General features: G+C 40.8%; 1 long non-coding RNA gene across 1 annotated transcript in view; it reads left to right on the plus strand.

Annotated features, from left to right (window-relative positions):
- The first annotated feature begins 5755 nt into the window (after positions 1 to 5755).
- Positions 5756 to 20979, plus strand: part of LOC148147617 (uncharacterized) — a 350264-nt gene continuing 335040 nt past the window's right edge. Inside the window, exon 1 of the long non-coding RNA XR_015759470.1 lies at positions 5756 to 5776. This is a non-coding gene — a long non-coding RNA (uncharacterized LOC148147617). The remainder of the gene's footprint in view (positions 5777 to 20979) is intronic.

A 20979-nucleotide genomic window follows, 5' to 3' on the forward strand; every position in this document is an offset into this window, starting at 1 on the left:
ACTCACAGACATGCCAACAGTTTTAAAAAATTCATTCTCAGGAGGAGCATGTGAAGCATTCCCTGTCCGAACCCTGACAGTGAGATAGTAGTTGGAAGAAAGCTACTACAATCTTAAACAAAAAGAATGATGAAAGATTACTGAGTTTCTGTGCATTTAGTGATACAATGCATGAACAAACACACTTGGAGCAAAAACCTTAAGTATGCTTCTTTTAGAGCCTTTAGGCTTGTTTAACTCACCTGCTATTCCCTCTTGGTTGGAATGGGCAGCGAGAGTGAACAATAAGAAATCTGCAGGGTGAGGCGGACAAGATTATGCTTTCACTAGTTTTTTTTGCATGGGAGGTACAAGTGACTCATTGCAATTGACAACAGAAAAGACAAAATTCACAACTTTGTAGCAGACTGTGTTTTTCAGTAAGATGAGAGGTCACACTGGAATAGAGCCAAGAAACATGTTTTAATAACAGACTGTAAATGGTGGCTTGAAAGAAAAATGGGACAGATTTTTTTTGGCTGTTAAGATGACACCATACACAATTCACAAAGATTGCTTTCTAGATTTCATTACATATCAACATCCAAAATGATTGCAGTGGAAGGAACGGGTAGTGCTGTGAGCTAACATGCTATTCTGCACTGATGGAGTGACAGTCTATTTTGCTTTGCTGCCTTGTAAAAAGGCCCCGTGTGAAGTACAATATGGAGAAACTTTTCTTGAGGATGGCAATCTGCATCATAATACTGCCTACACGCAAACACTAATTGCCGAGGCTGCAGAGATGCCTGTCCTGCTGTGGGAAATGAAATACTCCACATGTGTAGTTGGGGTGTTTCTTGAAGGGAAGTTATTCGGCAGGTTAGAGAGGAGAGAACCTGATGCCACAAAGGCCTTTAGAGCTCCAAGATAGCATCTGGAATGTGTGTCTACATATATAGGACTAATTATACCAGGTTTCATATTTGTAATGGTGTCAGCATGGGGTCAGCGAGCATCCTCTAGGTGTATAGAGTCACAGAAACGTACAGTGCAATTCATCCATGCCAACCAGATCTCCCAACCTAGTCTAGTCCCATTTGCCAATGTTTGGCCTATATTCCTAAGAACCCTTCCTATTCACATACCCATCCAGATGCATTTTAAATGTTGCAATTTTACCAGCCTTCACTACTTCCTCTGGCAGCTCATTCCACACACACACACCACGTTCTGTGAGAAAAAGTTGCCCCTAAGATCTCTCTTATATCTTTCCCCTCTCACCCCAAACCTATGTCCCCTAGTTCTGGATTCCCCCTCACCAGGGAAAGACTTTGTCTATTTACCCTATCCATGCCCCTCATGATTTTATAACCCTCTATGAGGTCACCTCTCAGCCTTCGAAGCTCCAGGGAAAACAAACTGCACAGACAGATCATAGCATCAATCAGCTTACACTGCATTTTGGAACTCATCAGTCCAGCTAACAGCATCTCTTTACTGCACACAGATGAATTTGGGAAAAGGAGCCCTGCCATTGCTTTTAAAGGCATCATTGCTAGTTACAGCTTACCTTACTGGTTGATTTCCTCACAGACTTTTAATAGCACAGATGCAGACATTTGGCCCATGCTGTCTCTGCCTGCTCTCCAAATGAGAGCACTCTTACCTGTAAGCCTGTACATTCCTCCTTTTGAAATAACCATCTTAATCCTTTCCAAAAGCCTCAATTAATCTCGCCGCACCATACTCAGACTTTTGCCATTATCACCTAAGTGTCTGGTGCTTTTAAAAGTTGTTTCAAGGCTCAAAAGCCTGTAAGGAATCTTATGGCAGATCCTGAAGAACTTTTTACTCACTTCAAGGCTTCTGTATAAAGCAGATACACTAGTAAATCAAGCTATTGCAAGAGGAGGAGCTGGAAGAGAGTGGGCTTTCAATAGGATGTCTTATCTGCCAGTGTAGCAATTTTCCTATCTGAACATTGTTCCTAGCCAATGTATGAAATGTCTACATTTCATAAAGGACATCCTCACTGCCAAATGCCATAATTCCAATGTCATTGCAGGAGAAGGGCCACATTCCCAGAAAATGTGTAGGGAACTGTAGCAATTATTATTTATCTGTCTGGCTCCTTGTAAGTTGGAGATGAGATATTTGCAAAATCTTACAGCTTGTCATCCACTGTTGCACAAGGGAAGTAACTGAGGCTCTCTACTCATTAAGAGCTAACTATATTTCACTCCCTTTTGCCACAGACATGAATGTGGTTTTGCTAGGACCTCAAGTTTCCCGATGGTACAGGGCTCTGCGACTTTACACTTGACATAGACTGCATGTCAACTCTGCCTTGTACAGGAATTGAAACTGATTCCACTCCCTTAACATCCAGCTAGTGAAACAACCAAATGCAGTGTCTGTAAAGGTCAATGGCTAATGTCCTGCTAGCAGGCGAGAAGCCATTATTCTATGGCAATCTACTCAAACATGACAATCAATACGTGACAATGGCTGTCTTTTGATGACTCCAGCGTGCAATTCACACACATCATGCTTACAATGAAAGCCATGCTGCAACATGAAAAGTAATTGGGCAGGACACTGGCATGTTGAACTTTAGCCTCTGGATCTTTTTGGAGGGCCCTGCAGTATTTGGTAGAGCAGTCCGAGGATGTGGTGGTCTGCATGCTGCATAATCTGGGTGCCATGAGGGAATGGCCCTTAGCATGAGCTTAAAGGCAAAAAACCTGAGTAAAAGGAGTAGGAGAAGGACAGGAGGATGCAATCAAGATGAGTTGCTCTCTGGCAAGGCCATTCCTGAAGAACATGTAAAATATGATATAGTGACTGCATCTCCAATTATTCAATAGTTCCACACTTTATCTTCCCTCTGTCACTGCCCATTTGGACACAATGCAAAATTAAAAGCAAACACAAAGCAATTGCTTCAAACATAATTTGTAAAAGAAATTACAGCACATTGTACACAAAATCAATAAATTATTCTTGTGCATCCCTTGACACCTGTCTTTGCACATGTAGGAGTGTTCTGTCATGGGCAGCCTGAACAGCATGGTTTGGTGCTCACATGCAGTGCTATCCCAATGACTGGTGAAGAGCTGCTCACTTTCAATGATGAAGTCTACGGATGGCTCTGATGACGATCTGGAGCAGCTCTGGACCTGGAACATCAGGCCACAGGCTACATTTCAGTGTGAATGGCAGCAGTCTGGGCTGACTAGTTGTCAGGCCAGAGCAAGGGCACTAGTAGATTGCCCGTGGTGGAAAGCTGAATGCTGACATCCAACATGTGCTCCCCGGAGACAGTGCCACTCTCTGGAGGTGTTGCTTCAGCAGTCGTAGTGAAAGACAGATGGCTGGGCTGCTCTAACACCCTGATAGCTCCTTTTACATATTATAACCCACAGCCACTGTGGCAACAAGCTCACCAAGCATAACAGTAGTCTAATCTTCCAGCACAACATTCACACATTGGTTCCTGGTATTTGTGCTGAAATGGGTGGATAGGTTAAATAGACAAAGTCTTTTCCCTGGGGTGGGGGAGTCCAGAACTAGAGGGCATATGTTTAGGGTGAAAGGGGAAAGATATAAAAGAGACCTAAGGGGCAACTTTTTCATACAGAGGGTGGTGTGTGTATGGAATGAGCTGCTAGAGGAAGTGGTGGAGGCTGGAACAATTGCAACATTTAAAGGCATTTGGATGGGTATATGAATAGGAAGGGTTTGGAGGGATATGGGCCGGGTGCTGGCATGTGGGACTAGATTGGGTTGGGATATCTGGTCGGCATGGATGCGTTGGACCGAAGGGTCTGTTTCCATGCTGTATATCCCTATAACTCCATGACTCTATAACCAGATGCTATCCCATGTTAGAGCCATGTGTATGTGAGTAGAATTGGTCACACTTCCATGCTGGGAAGATGGGTTAGAAGTTTTGGATTAAAGCTGTGCTTTTTGAAGCTGAACTCCTCTCAGACAGGCTTCTTAATGCACCAACTGTGCATGCAATTTGATTTTTCTGTAGGCGGCCTCATTAAGGTGCTCACCTGAGTCTACTGTATTCCACCAGTGAGCTGGAACCTCTGGTATCCATGGATGGTACACTGGCTGAAGCCCACTCATTGCCCGTGCCTTGGCATGTGCAGATCTCATCTGTAATTAAATGTCCACATCTGGCTGGCATCAGCAGGGGAGAAATCATTTGACAAAGATGTGTTTTCACCTCTCCTTGCTGTTACTGCACTGTCTGACCAGGCTGCATCTCTTGGGCATCTGAAAGGAAAAATAAGGCAAAGCATAAAGGATAAGGTTGAGGTGAATTGGTTGTTGGGGGAGGCATGGGTGGAGAGTTGAAAGTACGAGGTGCTTTGTTACACCAGCCAGACTTTTGTTACTTAGAAGAAATTGTAGCTTGTGAGGAGAACAGAGTAGGAATATTGGACAAAGAGAGTCGAGGATACCAGTGTTTTCAATCATTTAAGTTGGCCACTGCCTCAGGAATAAGCAAACAATTACAGCCCCCATGATCTCCTCCAAGGATAATCAGATGAGCCTGGGGTCCTCCGGTTGGCTGCTGACACTTTTAGTTGTTCAGCACCTGGTCCTCCAAGTGAGGTGGAAGCTTTGTACAAATCATTTATGATTGTTCAGCATGTGCAAGCCGTGCGCTTTATGTGTGTGATCCTTGCAGCTGTCTTAGGTTTGTGAGAATGAGGTGAAGCCTATGAATGAGAACTATGAAAAGTATGAGTCCTGATTAATGGACATTGATGTTAGTTGAATGATGGTGGCCTGGATGGGGACATGTGAACATTGTTTGAGGTGAGTGATGTAGTTGGTAGGATTTTGCATTCAATGGTGGGTTCACTGATCTTGACCACTGGTGTGATGTCATTGCATTTTGTGCAGTATTGTATCCAGGTGCTTGGGCTAGATTGCCAGCATTGAGGGTTGTTGTGGTACAGTGGCACTTCACCTCCCTCTGAGTAAGGAGGTCTGGGTTCAAGTCCCACCTGTTCCAAAGGCGTGAAATTACGTCTCTGCACCGGTTAATCAGGAGCATGTCCACGTTGCTGGCCCTGACCTCCAGCTGTGTCAACTTCTAAGGCGGAGTATCGGGGAATCTCCTGTGATATCGGACATTACTCTTGCTTTCCATGTCCTCCTCCAAAGTCTCCAGGGCTCAAAGACCTGGGAGGCAGCTGTTACAATATGGCGTAGATCAGTTCTCCAGATCAGATTCACCGCTTGCACGATAATCACAGGAGATGCAGGGCTAATTTAAACAGCCAGCTTTCACTCCTAAGAAATTGTGATTTTCGGGTCCCCTGCTAACGTATTTGTGTTACAGAGGGTTGACAGGGCCAGGTAGAATCAAATTAGAATTCCGCCTGTATTAGGACATATGAAAAAACGATGTCCATTGTGGGGAGTATCCAAATTAGCCTCTGAAGAGGTTTGCTGGATTCTGCCGTAGGGACGAATAAGTTTTAAAAAATGCTTTAAGAAACACCTTCAGTGACTTTCAACTCAGGCCTGATTAAAACGCGCACAGGCTGTTTGATGCGACTTTCAATCGCTGGTATATCGGCGCTATTGATAACTCTCAGGTTATTAACAATAATGTCTTGATTCATTGATTGGTGCATCCATTATCCATTTATCCAATCACCTGCAAGAAAATGTAATCTACCTTTTGATTTTATATCTTGCGTTTACACAGATTCCCAATGAAATGCACCAGAAAACCACCAGTGCGTTCCATGCCCCATACCAGGTAATATGCTTTTCATTTGCTTGAGAATCTGGTCAGTTACTGTTCCAGATGTAATTTCAGAATATGCTTTATTTTCTGTCTACCATACAGAAAGAGGAACAACAAAATACAATCATTTCACGTGGGAGTAAATATATGCAGCCCTTTCTGTGTTCACAGAACTGCATTGTGACAGAATGCATTGTGGTCTTAGTTAACGAGCGGTATCTTGTGTAAAATGAATGCGTTATTCTGTTTAAAAAAGGTAACAGATCAAACGGGTAAAACAGTGTATTCATAAGTTAAAAGGTCTCAATTTAAACAGATCAATAAGTGCAGACGGTGAGACGAGGCAACAATATTCACCAACATCTGATTTGCCTGCGGATACCAATCAGAAAACGATTTTGTGTGCAGAGATGGTTGGTTTCTGCTTGTATCTCTCAGTCGAACACACTGTAGTTGGCCACTTTTGAACATTCTCCTCCACTTCCATTAAAACAGCCTATGACCAGAAACAAACTATAGTCGGGGGCGGAAAAACATTGGTGGGGAATGAGTTGAGTGGCTACCAACCTTAGAGTTGCTCTCTTCGTTAATGCCGACTGTAGAGAGGGCCCATGTAGATTCAGTAGATTAAAGTGGTCAATTGTTTAGAATTCCTATCTACGGTATACAGCAGGATAGGGGCTAAGATTTGAGCATCGCCTTATGGGTTATAGGTCATGTTTAAGATGGTCAAATGTGAGGTGCCGTGCGATTGTTATGGGGTGGGAGAAATTAGTGTCCATTTTGAAAACTGTTACAGAAGTTATCGAGCTCAGTTTTGATGTATATATGTGCACGCACACAGTGTGTAGAAAACCAACTGGATCTTCAGCGAATGCAATGAAAAAAATGTCTCAGTAAAATAAAACGGGTAACCCCAATTACAAAGAATTCAGGCAAAGCGCAATCCAGAAACTGTGCAATTTGTCGCTCCTAATTTCCATTTCCCTTCATTTCTGCGGGTCAGAATGCAGCCGGTTTTTTTTAAACTGAAAGCACACACACACATATATATATATATATATATATATACACACACAGAAAAAATATGCTGAAAATAACTCTGAATGTCATCTGATTTAATGATCAAATTGTTAATTTTATGAGAACACTGAAAAAATCCGATCCTCTTGCATTAAAGCTTGAATAAATTCATGAGCTTTCTGCATTCTGCATATTTCGCAGACAGGCCCACATCCATCCTGTTGTCGACAACTGCAACTGCAGTTAAATAAATCTGAACAGGCAAAAACAAACAGTAAGAGATGGCTCAGAGTTTTAACTCTGTGAGGGCAACTGTTCTATTTAAACTCCATAGTATTAATTGCACAGCAGGAGATAAATTTCCCCCTCTTTCTAACTGAGTCCTCAAATACACTGTATGAAATTACACCGTAATTTTCATTTATCATTCGAAATTTTGGAGAGAGCGAATTTGAGATAAGAGAGATTCAGGGATCAGGTGTATTCATTTTTTTATGGACGATGTTGCAACTAAGAGTTAAATTTACTGATGAGATGTAGAATGTTAGTCATAAACAGTGATACCACATCTGTCAAATTAGCTAAGGACATAGGCTGCCAGTGTCTGGCATATGCATCTACCAATCACACATGGTATTCATAATAGACAATGTAGCAGCTTTTCTGTGCATGTTAAGAATCTCTACCCTGTTATCTTTAAGTTCACCTTGCTCTCAACATGGAATAATACTTAAGCTAAGACAAAAACGAAGGTCACCACCATTTCAGATGAAGGTTGGGCTTAGAGGGCACAAGACCTGCTGAAGAATACCAACATTTGAAGGAGAAGTTCTCCAGGAATGAACACATTAGTCAGATGCTAGAACATTGGCCAGTTGGTGGCCTCCTGCAGTAGCCTAAATGCAGCAGGTGACCTTTTCAGTCTTCCCTGTGTCTGAAATTGTTCAGCTTGTGAATTTCACTTCTGAGACTTCAAAACCAACTTCATGCCTGTAAAGTGCTCCAGGGTAAGTGAAGGTTGTGAAATGGTGCAGGAACAATTTTTTTTATAGTTGTCTCTTCCGCATGATTAGTAAACATGGTCATTGTGTGGACTTCACTGATGGTTTCACCTGAATGGCATTCAAGGCTAGCTTTTCCTTCACATTTTTCCAAATCAGAGAAACGTTTCCTGAGCGGATGGCAGCTTCTTGGGTGGTCGGAATGACATTAGCTCTGTTGATGATGCCAACTAAGCTTGCTTTCTGTTGTAAGAATCAAAGGATGAAGCAGCAGAGTCAATGCCAATGCTGAGCACAGCTGATCTTACTGCACCTTACCACAGTGTAGAAGCAGAAGTTGCTAGGGATGTGCAGCCATTTGGTTGGCATTTGCAAAGGGAGAGCTGTCCTTCTCTACGTTTGTATCATTTCAGGGTTTTAGTTCGGACATCAAACCTTAGCCTTTATTTATCGTTCTACAGATATTGGTAACTTGTGTCGGTTGAATTGAGTTTTCTGGATGGCTTCCAAGCCATCCAGAAGCTGTTAAGGAGTTCCAGTAGACTATCCACCACTTTATTTTTCAGTGGGATCAAGAGGCATACCTTCTGCTTGTTGGGGACTTGACAGTCTGATAATTTTGACTTCTGTATCATTTGGTTTGTTAGAAGTAAGTGAAGTTAAAGAAAATGAACAATCAGGTTGCAGCTCAATAATGTTCATGAGTTTCTTGTGCAATCCTGAATTTCTAACTTTGCAAGAAAATTCTAACAATGTAAGCCTTTAAGTCAAATGGAAAATTAGCCAAAGGTGAGCCTGAAGGACTACAGCAGTCACTGAAAATATTGTCCAAACTATTAGCACAGCAGGAACAGTAATTTTATTTACAAGGATTTAGGCAATCATGTTCAACCACCCTTCTTAACTCAAAAAAGACAAGAATTGTTGAATTTATATGGCAGCTTTCATGTTCTCAAGCTGGCCCAAAGCAATGGCAGCCAATTAATTACTTTTGATGCGTAGCCACTGTCATTATTTTGGAAAACATTACAGTCAATTTGTGCACAGTGACAAAATAGTGACTAGCTAATCAGTTTAATGATGTTGGTGAGGCCAAGATATCAGGGACTACTACATTGCTTCTCTTTCAATAAACTATAATTATTTTATGTCGATTTAAGGTAGATAGGTGCTCAAATTATTTCAATAAACATTTAAAAAGTGTAACCAATAGAAATTCTATTTTCTGCACCATCTTGAGAGAATACCCTCTCCATGTAATGTTCTTTCCCTTGTATTTTGTCACTAAGCACCACCCCCCGATTGTCAAAGGGATGGAAACACTTGGGACTGGAGTGAACTGACACAATGGCTACATTTGAGAGAAAGTGAAAGGATGCATGGAGATCAGAAATATAATTGCAAGAGATATTGGCTCAAGCTGATGACACCACATATCCTGTGTGCTCCAGGCGGCCTTCGTCTGGCAGTAGATTTGTAAACCCATATTTTTTGTCACTTTGCTGCAAATCAAATAATCAGATCCTTAGAAACAACTGGAGATCTACGTAAATTGCTGTTAGCTGCATTCCTATGGCAAAAAAAAAACATTTTACAGTTGATATTAGGGTGATGACGATCTGCAATTATGTTAATTCAGCCTGAACACATTAACGGGCTTAGCATCTCTTGTGAACTAGTCCACTCTTACGTTTGTGTCAAAAGGTGTGTTCGTGTCTCACTTCAAAGATGTAATGTGGAGGTGCTGGTGTTGGACAGGGGTAGACAAAGTTAAAAATCACACAAAACCATGTTATAGTCCTCTGAAGGCTAATACTTCCAAATAAACCTATTGGACTATACCCTGGTGCTGTGTGATTTTTAACTTCAGAGATATAAGCATCAAAGTGCAAGACCGACATATCCAGTAGCATTGGTGGAGCACTGCACAACTGGAACATTTTGGATGAGAATTTAAACTGAAGCCTTATCTGTCCTCTCAGTTGAAACACAGGGCACTATTTCAAGGAGGAGCAGAGAGGTTCTAGCTCAGTGATTATTTCTGAACTAGCATCACTAAAAATAGATTATATGACATTATTTTATTGCTGTTTCTGCTTTGTGCAAATTGGATGCCGCATTTTCTAACATTACAAAAGCTCTGAGGTTATGAAAGGTGTTGCATAACATTTTATTTCCCCTAATGCAGATTTAATAGTAACTCAAACAAAATGTTTTGTTGATGGCAAATAGTCAAAGGCTATTAAAGTCAATAATTATTTGTAACGGTTTCATTTTTAATTGAGTACATTGAGAGTGTTTTGTGTTAAAAATGAATTATCTGTTAAAATGTAATGCTGGACCTACAAAACACAAAGACTGGCATAGTGATCAGGAAGGAGAAAGTGAGGACTGCAGATGCTGGAGATCAGAGCTGAAAAATGTGTTGCTGGAAAAATGCAGCAGGTCAGGCAGCATCCAAGGAGCAGGAGAATCGAAGTTTCGGGCATAAGCCCTTCTTCAGGAATACTCAGAAAAATCTTTGGAGGGGGCATATTTTAAGAAGTAGAATTGTTAAGCTTGAGAAACATCAATAACATCCATTCCATTGAAAACTACAAACAGTGATTATTCTGTTTTGCTGGGCACAGATGCGTGCATAGATGCAATTTTGGGGAGTATTTCATGTTGTGTGTGTTCAGACTATATGTACAGTTAGTAATCCTTACTGATAGGTGCATTGTGAAGAAAGACAGGTTTAGAGTATCAGTTTACTAGCACTGGTCTGTAAATCATCTGAAAGAGCTACCTGTGTCACTTTCCATAGAAGGGTGTGAAAGTGCTAACAGCAGATTATCTGGCTGCTTCCAAGTTTCTCACTTTTTAAGTGGCTGCATCACAGAGGGAAGAAGCCACACTTTACAAGGCTGGTGTGATGCAATATAACCTGGCATCATTCATTCAGCAGCTTTCTCTCTGTTTCTGAATTAAACAATCTCATACTGGTATTTTAATCATCTTCACTGGCTGATGTTATAAACTCCTAGGTTTATGGTACTGAACTAGTTCCATTACTGAACTAGTAATTCCAAAATTTGGACTAATAACCTAGTGGCATGTGAATTCAATTCACATTGGGAAAACTCGATAATTTTGCATTAGTTTTCAAAAGAATTCTGGGAATAAAAATAATTGGTATCAGTAAAAGTCACCACAGAGCTGTTACACTGTTGTTAATAACTGGTTGGCCAATGTCCCTCAAGGAAGAAAACCTGTCTGTCTTGGCCTATATGTGATTTCAGTCTTTTTTTATGTCCCTGAAGTGGCCTGGCCAGCTATTCAATTGGATCAAAGCATTATACCTCAGGGCAATAAGGAATGGGCAACACATGCCTTTCCAGTGGTTCCCATTGTTGAGTATAAACAATTAGGTAATGAAAAAAGGCACATTTTCTCAAAGCTTTCTGTCTTGCACTCATCAGGACAATTTGCAAGAATAGCATTTCAAGAAGAATACCAACATTTATACTGTGCAAGAGAGTGAGTCATCCATTGGTATATTCTCTGTGGCATCACCTCTACCAACTATGTGCCAAACAATTAGCAGTGTGTTAGTTTTGCCCTCGAATTGGTATTCTCGTAAATTGTCCTGATGAGTGCAAGTTGATAAAATGCTTTTTTTACAGCAATGGTCGAGCTCTATACTACCAAATGTGTAATAATATAAAATTCAAACATGGTAGGATGTTAATTGAAAGTCATCACTGGGGTTCTTATACAAACTTATATTTTGCATTTCTCAAATAGGTCAAGGTTTGAACATTAAAAGACCAAATGCAATCGAAAACCCTTGCAATTTTGAGCCAACGTTTCACTAAAAATCAAATACATTATTGCTTTCCTTTTGCCTGGGATAATCGGTCAAAATCCGTTGTTCTCACACGTTATTTGCTCCGTTAAAGCCGAAAACCTTTGCAAAACGACCTCCTAACCGGAGAGCCAAATGAAAACAGCTCACACCGAGCAAGACTACTTATGTATCAATCTTTTCCCCATGTTTGGCAAAATAAGCAGACTCCGAAGTAAGGTCGGAGGATTGCATAGCGGCTGCCGGACTTGCTGCGTATTTGTCAGTTTTTTTTTCAGGACTTTTATTATAGGAGAGACTGCTTTGGTTTTGTTGGAGAGTGGGGGCAAACAGCGAATGTTAGGTGAGGGAAGATGGTTGTTTGAGGTGGGGGTGCGGCATTGTCGCTGGTGACTTGAGAAATGGACCTTGCAGTAAATTACAGCCTGGAAAGGAGGTGCTGGAAATGACAAGCTGACAGTAGTAATTACTGTTTATACCTTTTTGAGGGTTCCAACTCCTCCCAGCTTGTCTTTAGGCCCAGCCGCTGATGCCATTGAGCACAATTCAGGTCGGTCAGCCAAACTAGTAAAACTGGTTCCTCTGCTTTTTTTTTCGCTTTGGAAGGTGATTGCTGGTATCTCAGACTGGCTCAGGCTTGTCAGGCACAGCAGGCAACAAGGAGCCTGCATTAAATTTCGGCTACCAGCAGGGTTTCTGTTTAACCCTTATCGCTCCGATCTCACTTACTTTCCATAGAGCGTAGAAAGGCGATTACAATCAGGGCTGCAGTGATTATATTTGCTATATTGTCGATTGCTCAGTTATTATGAGAATGCTACAAGAATTGAAATATCTTACTTTCATCCCCCCCCCCCTTCCTCTTTATGTGATGCTAACGCAACTTTAGCAGAAAATCGGATTTTTATTTTACACTTGTCCGCCAAAAATTGCAATCATATTTGGGGCGTGTTCGCCAAGCTAAGTTGACAATTTTTAGCCAGCCCCAGATTTGCAGTTTGATTGCATCGCGTTTCACAAACTCTGTTGACGCTGGAGGAAGGTGGCGATAAACTGGAAGCTTTACAAAGGCCTTCGGCCATGCACTGGATATAATGCGGCTTCATCCCCTGACCTTTTGGGATCGAATGTTATATTGAATCACACTGCTGACACTTGTAACATAATAATCCTACTCTGAATGGTTTTTGCAGCACAAGCTGCCTTTATAAGCACGCTTTTATATTGGTTTTAGTTTTAACGTCACCAGTGCTTTTAATTAGGCGGTGTCCCCTCCCCTGTCGGTCGCCTGACTCTCCCTCACGTATTGTGTACAGTTATATCGCTTCAGGGTTGACCTGCTGCTGGGTTTAAACCTGCATTGCTCCCAATAAGTGCCACAAGTTATGTAAATGTATTGTGAGCAGGCTAAGCCGCTGTTTATCAGCGTTTTTTGCCTTCTTTCTCTGTAACATCACCCACCTCAGCACCCACTTCATAATTGATTAACCGAGACCAGGAACTTAACGGGGTTATTTTTGACATTGTGTGACCTGTCAAGTGGGTAATAGCTATAATCGGCAGCCCAGCTCAACAATAGTACACTTACATATCCCACCCCCCTTTACAGCAATATCCCAAGCTCAACAAGAGCAGTATCGAATAAGATTTTGACCTGGCTACTTGTTAGGTAGTGAATTACTATGTTAGGTTAGGTGAGGGAATTCCAGTGTTTAGAGCCTATAGGCAGCCCAAGACAGTTCCCAATGGTGGCATGATTAAAATCAGCTATAGTGAGAGGTTGGGTAGGCTGGAACTGTTTTCCCTGGAACGTTGGAGGCTGAGGGCTGACCTTACAAAGGTTTATGAAGTCATGAGGGACATGGATAGGATAAATAGAGTAGGTCTTTTCCCTGGGGTGGGGGAGTCCAGAATGAGAGGGCACAGGTTTAGGTTGAGAAGGGAAAGGTTTAAAAGAGACCTAAGGGGCAACCTTTTCACATAGAGGGTGGTGCATATGTGGAATGGGCTGCCAGAGGAAGTGGTGGAGGCTGGTACAATCATGGCATCTAAAAGGCATCTGGCTGGGTATATGAGTATGAAGGGTTTGGAGGGATATGGGTCAAATGCTGACAAATGGGACTAGATTAATTTAGGATATCTGGTCAGCATAGACAAGTTGGACTGAAGGGTCTGTTTCCATGCTGTAAATCTCTATGACTCTATTCAAGATGTCAGAATTGGAGAAGATCAGAAATCTCAAAGCAGTTGGAGGAGGGAGGGAGTCCATTCTTCACCTCTCCTTCTAACATTGCGTCAACTTCGTAAATAGATTAGAATCTGTCTTCACTATTGAGAAAAATCAGTCTGACAGGCCATGGGATTCTGGGGTGCTGGAAGAGCGCAGCAGTTCAGGCAGTCAAGCTCATGGTCACACATTTTGGTGGGAACAACTCATGAATCAGACACAAAACACCACAATGTGGTGGAATTTCATGTGAAAGATTGCAGTAATACTGCCTGGTTTACACAAAACCTAAAACGTAGATGCAAGTCATTTGGTCCACGTGGCCTATTACATCTTTTATTCACCACACAAGCCTCCTGCGCCAGTTCATCTAACCCCATCAACATATCATTCACTGCCTTTCTCCCTCGTGCTTATTCAGCATCTAGTTTAATATAAAGCTGTGCAATCACTGTTAACATTCACATAAATTCCTCTCCATCATTATCAGAGCATGTTGATTTATTTTTAAATGATTGGTTCATACACTTAACAAAAGGTTGTTGCATGATGTGTCAAGAGGTTTACAAAATCATGAGGGGCATGGGTAGGGTAAATAGACAAGGTCTCTTTCCTGGGGTGGGGAGTGAAAAACTAGAGGGTTTAGATTTAAGGTGAGAGCGGAAAGATTTAAAAGGGACCTAAGGGGTATTTTTTTCCATGCAGAAAATGGAATGTGCTGCCAGAGGAAGTGGTGGAGGCTGGTACAATTATAACATTTGAAAAAGCATCTGGATGAGTATATGAATAAGAAGGGTCTACAGGGATATGGGCCAAATGCTGGCAAATGGGACTAGATTTGTTTAGGGTATCTGGTTGGCATGGACGAGTTGGACTGAAGGGTTTGTTTCTGTGTTGTATATGTCTCTGACTCTATGACTCTAAGTATGACTTAACCATAGTAATTCTTTAAAGCTAACTCAAAATGCATCTTAACTTTCTTTTTTGCTGGAAACTTCCTTTAATTTCAATACATTAACATTTGTTATATTTATAGTATTCAATGCATATGGTGAGTATAAATGATGCATTGTGATAATTAGACATTGACAGAGTATACTGAGTAGCCAGGGCTGTGAATGACCCTGGAGGCTGATTTCAGGAGGGGCATGTCAATTTTGCAGTACTATGCCTGATTGCCACCATAAAAATCAGATCCAAATGATTTGCCAGTTTCCTGAGCCACACTAATTTCTAAAGATAGGATTAGAATCTGCATTGCTATTTGATCAATTAAAATAAATGAATTATAAATCCTGGATAAACTTTCGTCAAGCGCGTAGTATAAAAATGTCAAAAGAAGCACTTCCTTCAGAAGGGAACAGGACATTTATTTGAATTGTAAAAGGTGCTCCAGATTGGACTTAATTGCATCAAGAAACCAGTAGATTTTTTTTGCCACAGCCTTGATAAGAAACTTGAAAGGAAGTTTTTATCATTTGAAAAGGAGCTGGGGAGCTGTGTCAGTACGATTAAAATTTGCTTGGTGCAAAACTGCCAAATGCTGCTGTCATCTGGGAGAGCATCAGAAGACAGTGGTGAGGTAAATTACTCTTCATGCATGTTGCAAATACTGCACATGGTTAGTCTCCCATAAAATACACAAAGCCTTTTTTTCAAAAATGAAGTATTAAAATATTTTCACCTGCAGTGGTTTTCTTCAGTGAAAGTCTGCAATTTAATTTACAACTCCCATTGCAAATCTTTTCCATTTAGTTGTTTTATTTGATGTAACTCCTGCTTGTCCATTTCAAGCTCATTCTGTCTTGGCTTACACATACGTATTTAGTGACTGAATTGGCATGCAGTCTCAGACTGGCACTAACTGGGCGTAAATTGTCTAAACAGCTATCCTCAGCGCAAAGACTATAATGAGAACCTAATGCTGTGCTCTGGCACGCAGTGGAGATGCATTGAGTGTATAATTTACTTTTTCATGGTGCAAAAAGCGAATAGGCAGCCTCAGGGTCATATTGGGTGAGAACCTAACACTGCTTGGCTCAAGAAATGATTTGGGCCTTTGGGGACATGCTGAACAGGAACTTACAATCTCATGGCTTTTAAGCTGACTACGATGACCCTCAAGTACATATTAAGTGGATAATTTGATACCTTCTGGTACATGAACTGAATGACTGCTATATCAGTGCATCTGATCGGATTTAGTGCTACATTCTTTGAACTCTGATTTTCTTTTAAACACTTAAAGGTCTTGATGACGTATAGGTATCAACCGTCCTTAAGTATCTCAACTATTGTTTGAGCTATGACCGTGAAAGTTAGCAGGCCTTTTGAAGTGATCATGATGTGATCTCACCTATAGGTTCATACTTGGCACGGGCTTACTGATTGCATTGAAGAGTTAATTGTTTGAGTTTCTTCATTATTTGTTTGTTCTGTCGCATGAGATTAATTGTAGCAATGTCATTGCCTCACTGAGATCAACTAATACAGTAAGGATTGAAGTTACAAAGTCAGACATTTATAATAGTGTCTTTCATGACTGGCAGATAACTTACTGCCAATGAAGTGATTTTAAAATGTTGTGGTGTTGGAAACATGACATAAGAATGTAGGAAATCCATTACCAAGAAGGGCAGTCCAATAGCAATTTCCTCTCCAAAGCCAACATGTTTAGTCAGTGATGTACTAATCACTCAAAACTATCTGCACTGTACAGGGCACGCTACTCTCATGTCTTAAACTAGTCTCCAGAAACAACTCTCTTTGAGACTCAGTCAATGGAGTAGACTTCCTGGAGAAGAGTGGAAGCACTTTAGGGATGTCTTCAAAGCATTTTGAAGAGGTCAAATATCCCTACCAACTGACTCATAGGAAAAACTGTTTTGTAACAGAGCAAAACTGAGGAGGCTTAATCAGGATGGCACTGAACACTTTGAGGGATTTCATCAGGAATTTGCAGAGGCAAAATCAAGACACACATCTCTTAATAACCCATTCACCCAACATTTCAGGCACAATCTGCCTCACATGTGGCAGAGAGCTTGCAGAACTTGCAGAATGATTCTGAGGAAGGGTCATCTGACCCGAAATGTTAACTCTGATTTCTCTCCACAGGTGCTGTCAGACCTGCTGAGCTTTTCCAGCAATTTCTGTTTCTGTTTCTGATTTACAGTGTCTGCAGTTCTTTCGGTTTTTATTCAGAACCCAGTCAATTGGGATGAAAGCACATCATCCTTGATCCTGAATGATGGCTGCAGAAGAAAAAGAAGCAGGAAACATAGTTTATGTCCAGCAAAGCCCACAAGTGACCTGATAACAAGTGACCTGTTAGTGATGTCGGTCAAGGGATCATGAAGCCTGCTCACTTCAAAATAGTGCCAAGAGGTCTTGGCAGACATGGCCTTGGTTTGACACTTCATCCAAAGATGGCACCTGCAACAGTGCAGTACACATTCAGTACCACATTGAAGTTGTCACTTTAGATTTCAAGCTGGAGTCTTAATAGTCAGACAGCCATAGTTGTCATCTATGAAGCTTCCTGATCTAGAAAGCTCAATCACACCCTGGACAATGTATTTCATCACACATTTAGCTCCATCTATTATTTTTATGATTGCTACTCTATTTTACAGGCATTTTAGAGAACAGCAGCAGCTAGCACCTGATAAAGAAGTAAAAATACTAAGTCGAGCCTCATCTCTGACCTCCAATATATGTGTATATGACAGATTGCTGATTATGCCATGCTGTGTTTAAAATGCAAAAGTACATATCACCATTACCCCTTCTGCACTCTATGTTGCCTGAGTGATACATTTCTATCATGTCTTTCTGCTGTTCCCATTACTCCAGATGTAGCCTCCTATTTGCAATCTAAGCCACTTATTGCTTGTCATATTGATTAATGCTGGTGCAGCAATTATGCTTTTGACCTCACAGGGTTAATCCATAGGATATGATTGGGGTTCTTTTTAACTAGATATCTAACCATCTTAAATTATTGTAGCAGATAACTTTTTTCAATTAACTCTGAGCACCTAACAATTTAATAAAGCCCCACCGATACACTTACCCATGATAGGCTATAACTTACATGTGATTACCCAAATTGAAACACTGTGAATCACATCTTTTACAATCTTTTTACACCCTGCCACCACCCGGTAGTATAGTTTGATTAGTGTAATATATATCAGGGCTGGGTGACATGACAAATTTCATTATCAGTGCATCGTTTTTGAACTGATGCTTTCAGGGTATTGATATTGGGCACGGAATCGATTAACTAATGCTGAGAAGAGATGGATGAGAGCAATCATTTGATTGGAATATTCATCTTTACCATTTATTTGGCTAATTAATTGTCTATATTTAATTATTTCATAGAATATATTCCATATAATTTACTTTGGGGTAGGTAATAAAGTTTAGACATTTGGAAGATATAAGCAGTAAATTCTATAGGATTTTTATGATGATAATTAAGATATTACAAAATCTGTTCTGAGCTTTCCTTCCTGGCTGTGCTAAATATATCCACAGTCTTGCCTACATAATTTGCAGATTTCAGGTTAAAACAAAATAAGAAACATATTTATCATGATGTATCCTCCAAGCACACAACTCCTCCTTTGCATTTCTTTCTCAGTCTCCAGAAAATAATGACAGACGGAAGGGGCAAAATATGCAGTAAACACTGTTTTAAGATTGCTGAGGCTAAAAATGTCTTTACAGCTAAAGATGTTAGACCTTTATTATTCAAGTTGAGAAGAAGAATCATACATAATTCTGAGGGGGCTCGATAGGGCAGATGTTGGGAAGGTGTTTCCATTATTCAGGGAATCTCAAATTAGGAGATATAGTTAAAGATTAGGGGGATATTATTTCAAAAGTTAGATATGAAGAATTTCTTATTTCAGCTAACCCAATGCATGCATAATTTCCCTGCTCCAGAGAGTTGCAAAGCCTTGATCACTAAAGTATTTAAAGATGAAGGCGATAGGTTTTTGAATTATTGTAGAGTTGTGGGCCATGAGGGGCTGGCCCGAAAGAGGAGTTGAGGTCAGGTACAGATCAACTAGGACTTTACAGAATGATAGGACAGGCTTGAAGGGATGAATGTTCTACTCCTGCTCCTACTACACATGAATACCTACACACTGGTAAATAGTTTGCCTGTCTCTTTCTAAAAGTGAGTCAAGATTAGAGTGGTGCTGGAAAAGCACAGCCAGTCAGGCAAAATCCGAGGGGTAGAAAAATTGACGTTTTGGGCAAAATTCCTGATGAAGGGCTTTTGCCCGAACCGTCGATTTTTCTGCTCCTCGGATGCTGCCTGACCGGCTGTTCTTTTCCAGCACCATTCTAATCTTGACTGTAATCTCCAGCATCTGCAGTACTCACCCTCGCCTCTTTCTAAAAATGCACAACTGTCATTACGCAATGGGCACTGTCCATTAGGTGTGTTCATATTGCTGAGGTTTCAAACTGGAATCACAAAACAACATCCATACCAAGCTATTTTTTTTCATCTCTGAACTGCCAATATGTTAGTAAAGCAAGTTTAACTGTGCACTTTTCCTTTGAAGCTGTGCTGATAGTGACATCCAACAGTAAGTCAAACCAAGCGCATGGCTTCAGAGAAAATGGTTTCATGTCCAGGACCGCAGACCAGTCAACATGAAGAACATAAAGTAGTCTGAATATTGTTTGCTGTGAGTGCAGTAAAGTAGTATCGCAATGGAAACCTGTTCCTAATAGATTGGGAGAAACTATACAGTTGCTAATAACTGAACTGGCATTGCTGTGCCTGACTGTGGCTATAACAGAACTGACTGTCCTTGCACTGACTGTTAATAAGTAAACTGATCATTCCATAACTGACTGTACGCATAACAAAAGTGACTGTACCATTACTAATTGTGTGTACAGCAAAGCTGACTGTTCCAGTCCTGACCATATGTGCAGCAGGATTAGCTGCCTATAACTGAAATAACTGTGCAAGTACTGATTGTACACATAGCATAAATAATTGTCAGGGTGATGGTTGTCTGTATAATGTTACACAGTAGTGTGTATCTATAACAAGGCTAATTGTGCTGTTGCTGATTATCTGTAAAACAGGACTGGCTGTCTCAGTGCTGATTAAGTGTATAACAGAACACAGTATTGTCCATATCAATAACCGGACTGATTGTGCTAGTGCTGATTTTCTGCACAACATGACTGCCTGAGCTGATTATGTGTGTAACATGTCCCAGTACTGCCTGTATCTAGACTCCCTTATGATTTGTATAACAGGATAATGATCTATCTATCTTTCTTTAAATTTAATCTAAGGCAAGGAATATTGCTGTCTTGAATGAACAGTCTCTATACGTCACTCTTTTTCTGGTGGGTGCCAGGCTTGGTAATGCACTTGGCCACGGATATAAAACCTGGGGCCCAATTATTTTAAGGACTAAATATATAGGTCCTGCTCCTCATGTTTAGCTTGTTGCAACACATTGCTTAACTGTGATTGCAAATTTGTAGACCACCATTTTTCTTGGATTTAGGAATCCCTGGTTGTCTGCTCATTCAATTTTTATTCTTCAGAATATAGCCAGTAATTGGAGACCAGGGTGACTTCAGCTAGCTGTCTTCCTCTGATGTACAAGGAACAATGTAGCAATGAATATTCTATTACAATATATATATTTTAGTAACTATTCGATTTGTGGTAGTCTTGATATAAATACAAGTTAATTTGCATTTTCACACATGGACTCAACTGCGCCAGATAGGAGCAAGACAGAATGTAAAAGAAAAGCAGGTATATTAAAATGTATCAGAGAAGGTCTGGATTAGGTTAACTTACTTGTGCATCGTTTACATTTAATCTTGATCTGTTGTGATGAAAGCAAGATGTTGGAAATCTGAAACAAACACAGAGACTGTTGGAAAAACTCAAATGGTCTGGCAGCATCTGTGGAAAGAGAAACCAAGTTAACATAATGTATGACTCTTTATTAGTAATAGAATCTCCACAGTATGGAAGCAGGCCATTTGGCCCATCCACACTGACCCTCCAAAGGGCATCCCACCCAATCCCTTAAACCCTGCATTTCCCATGGCT

The sequence above is a fragment of the Chiloscyllium plagiosum genome, unplaced genomic scaffold (assembly GCF_037043375.1).
Source record: "Chiloscyllium plagiosum isolate Xiang-an unplaced genomic scaffold, Cpla_swu_hap1 HiC_scaffold_15, whole genome shotgun sequence".
Classification (NCBI taxonomy): Eukaryota; Metazoa; Chordata; class Chondrichthyes; order Orectolobiformes; family Hemiscylliidae; genus Chiloscyllium; species Chiloscyllium plagiosum.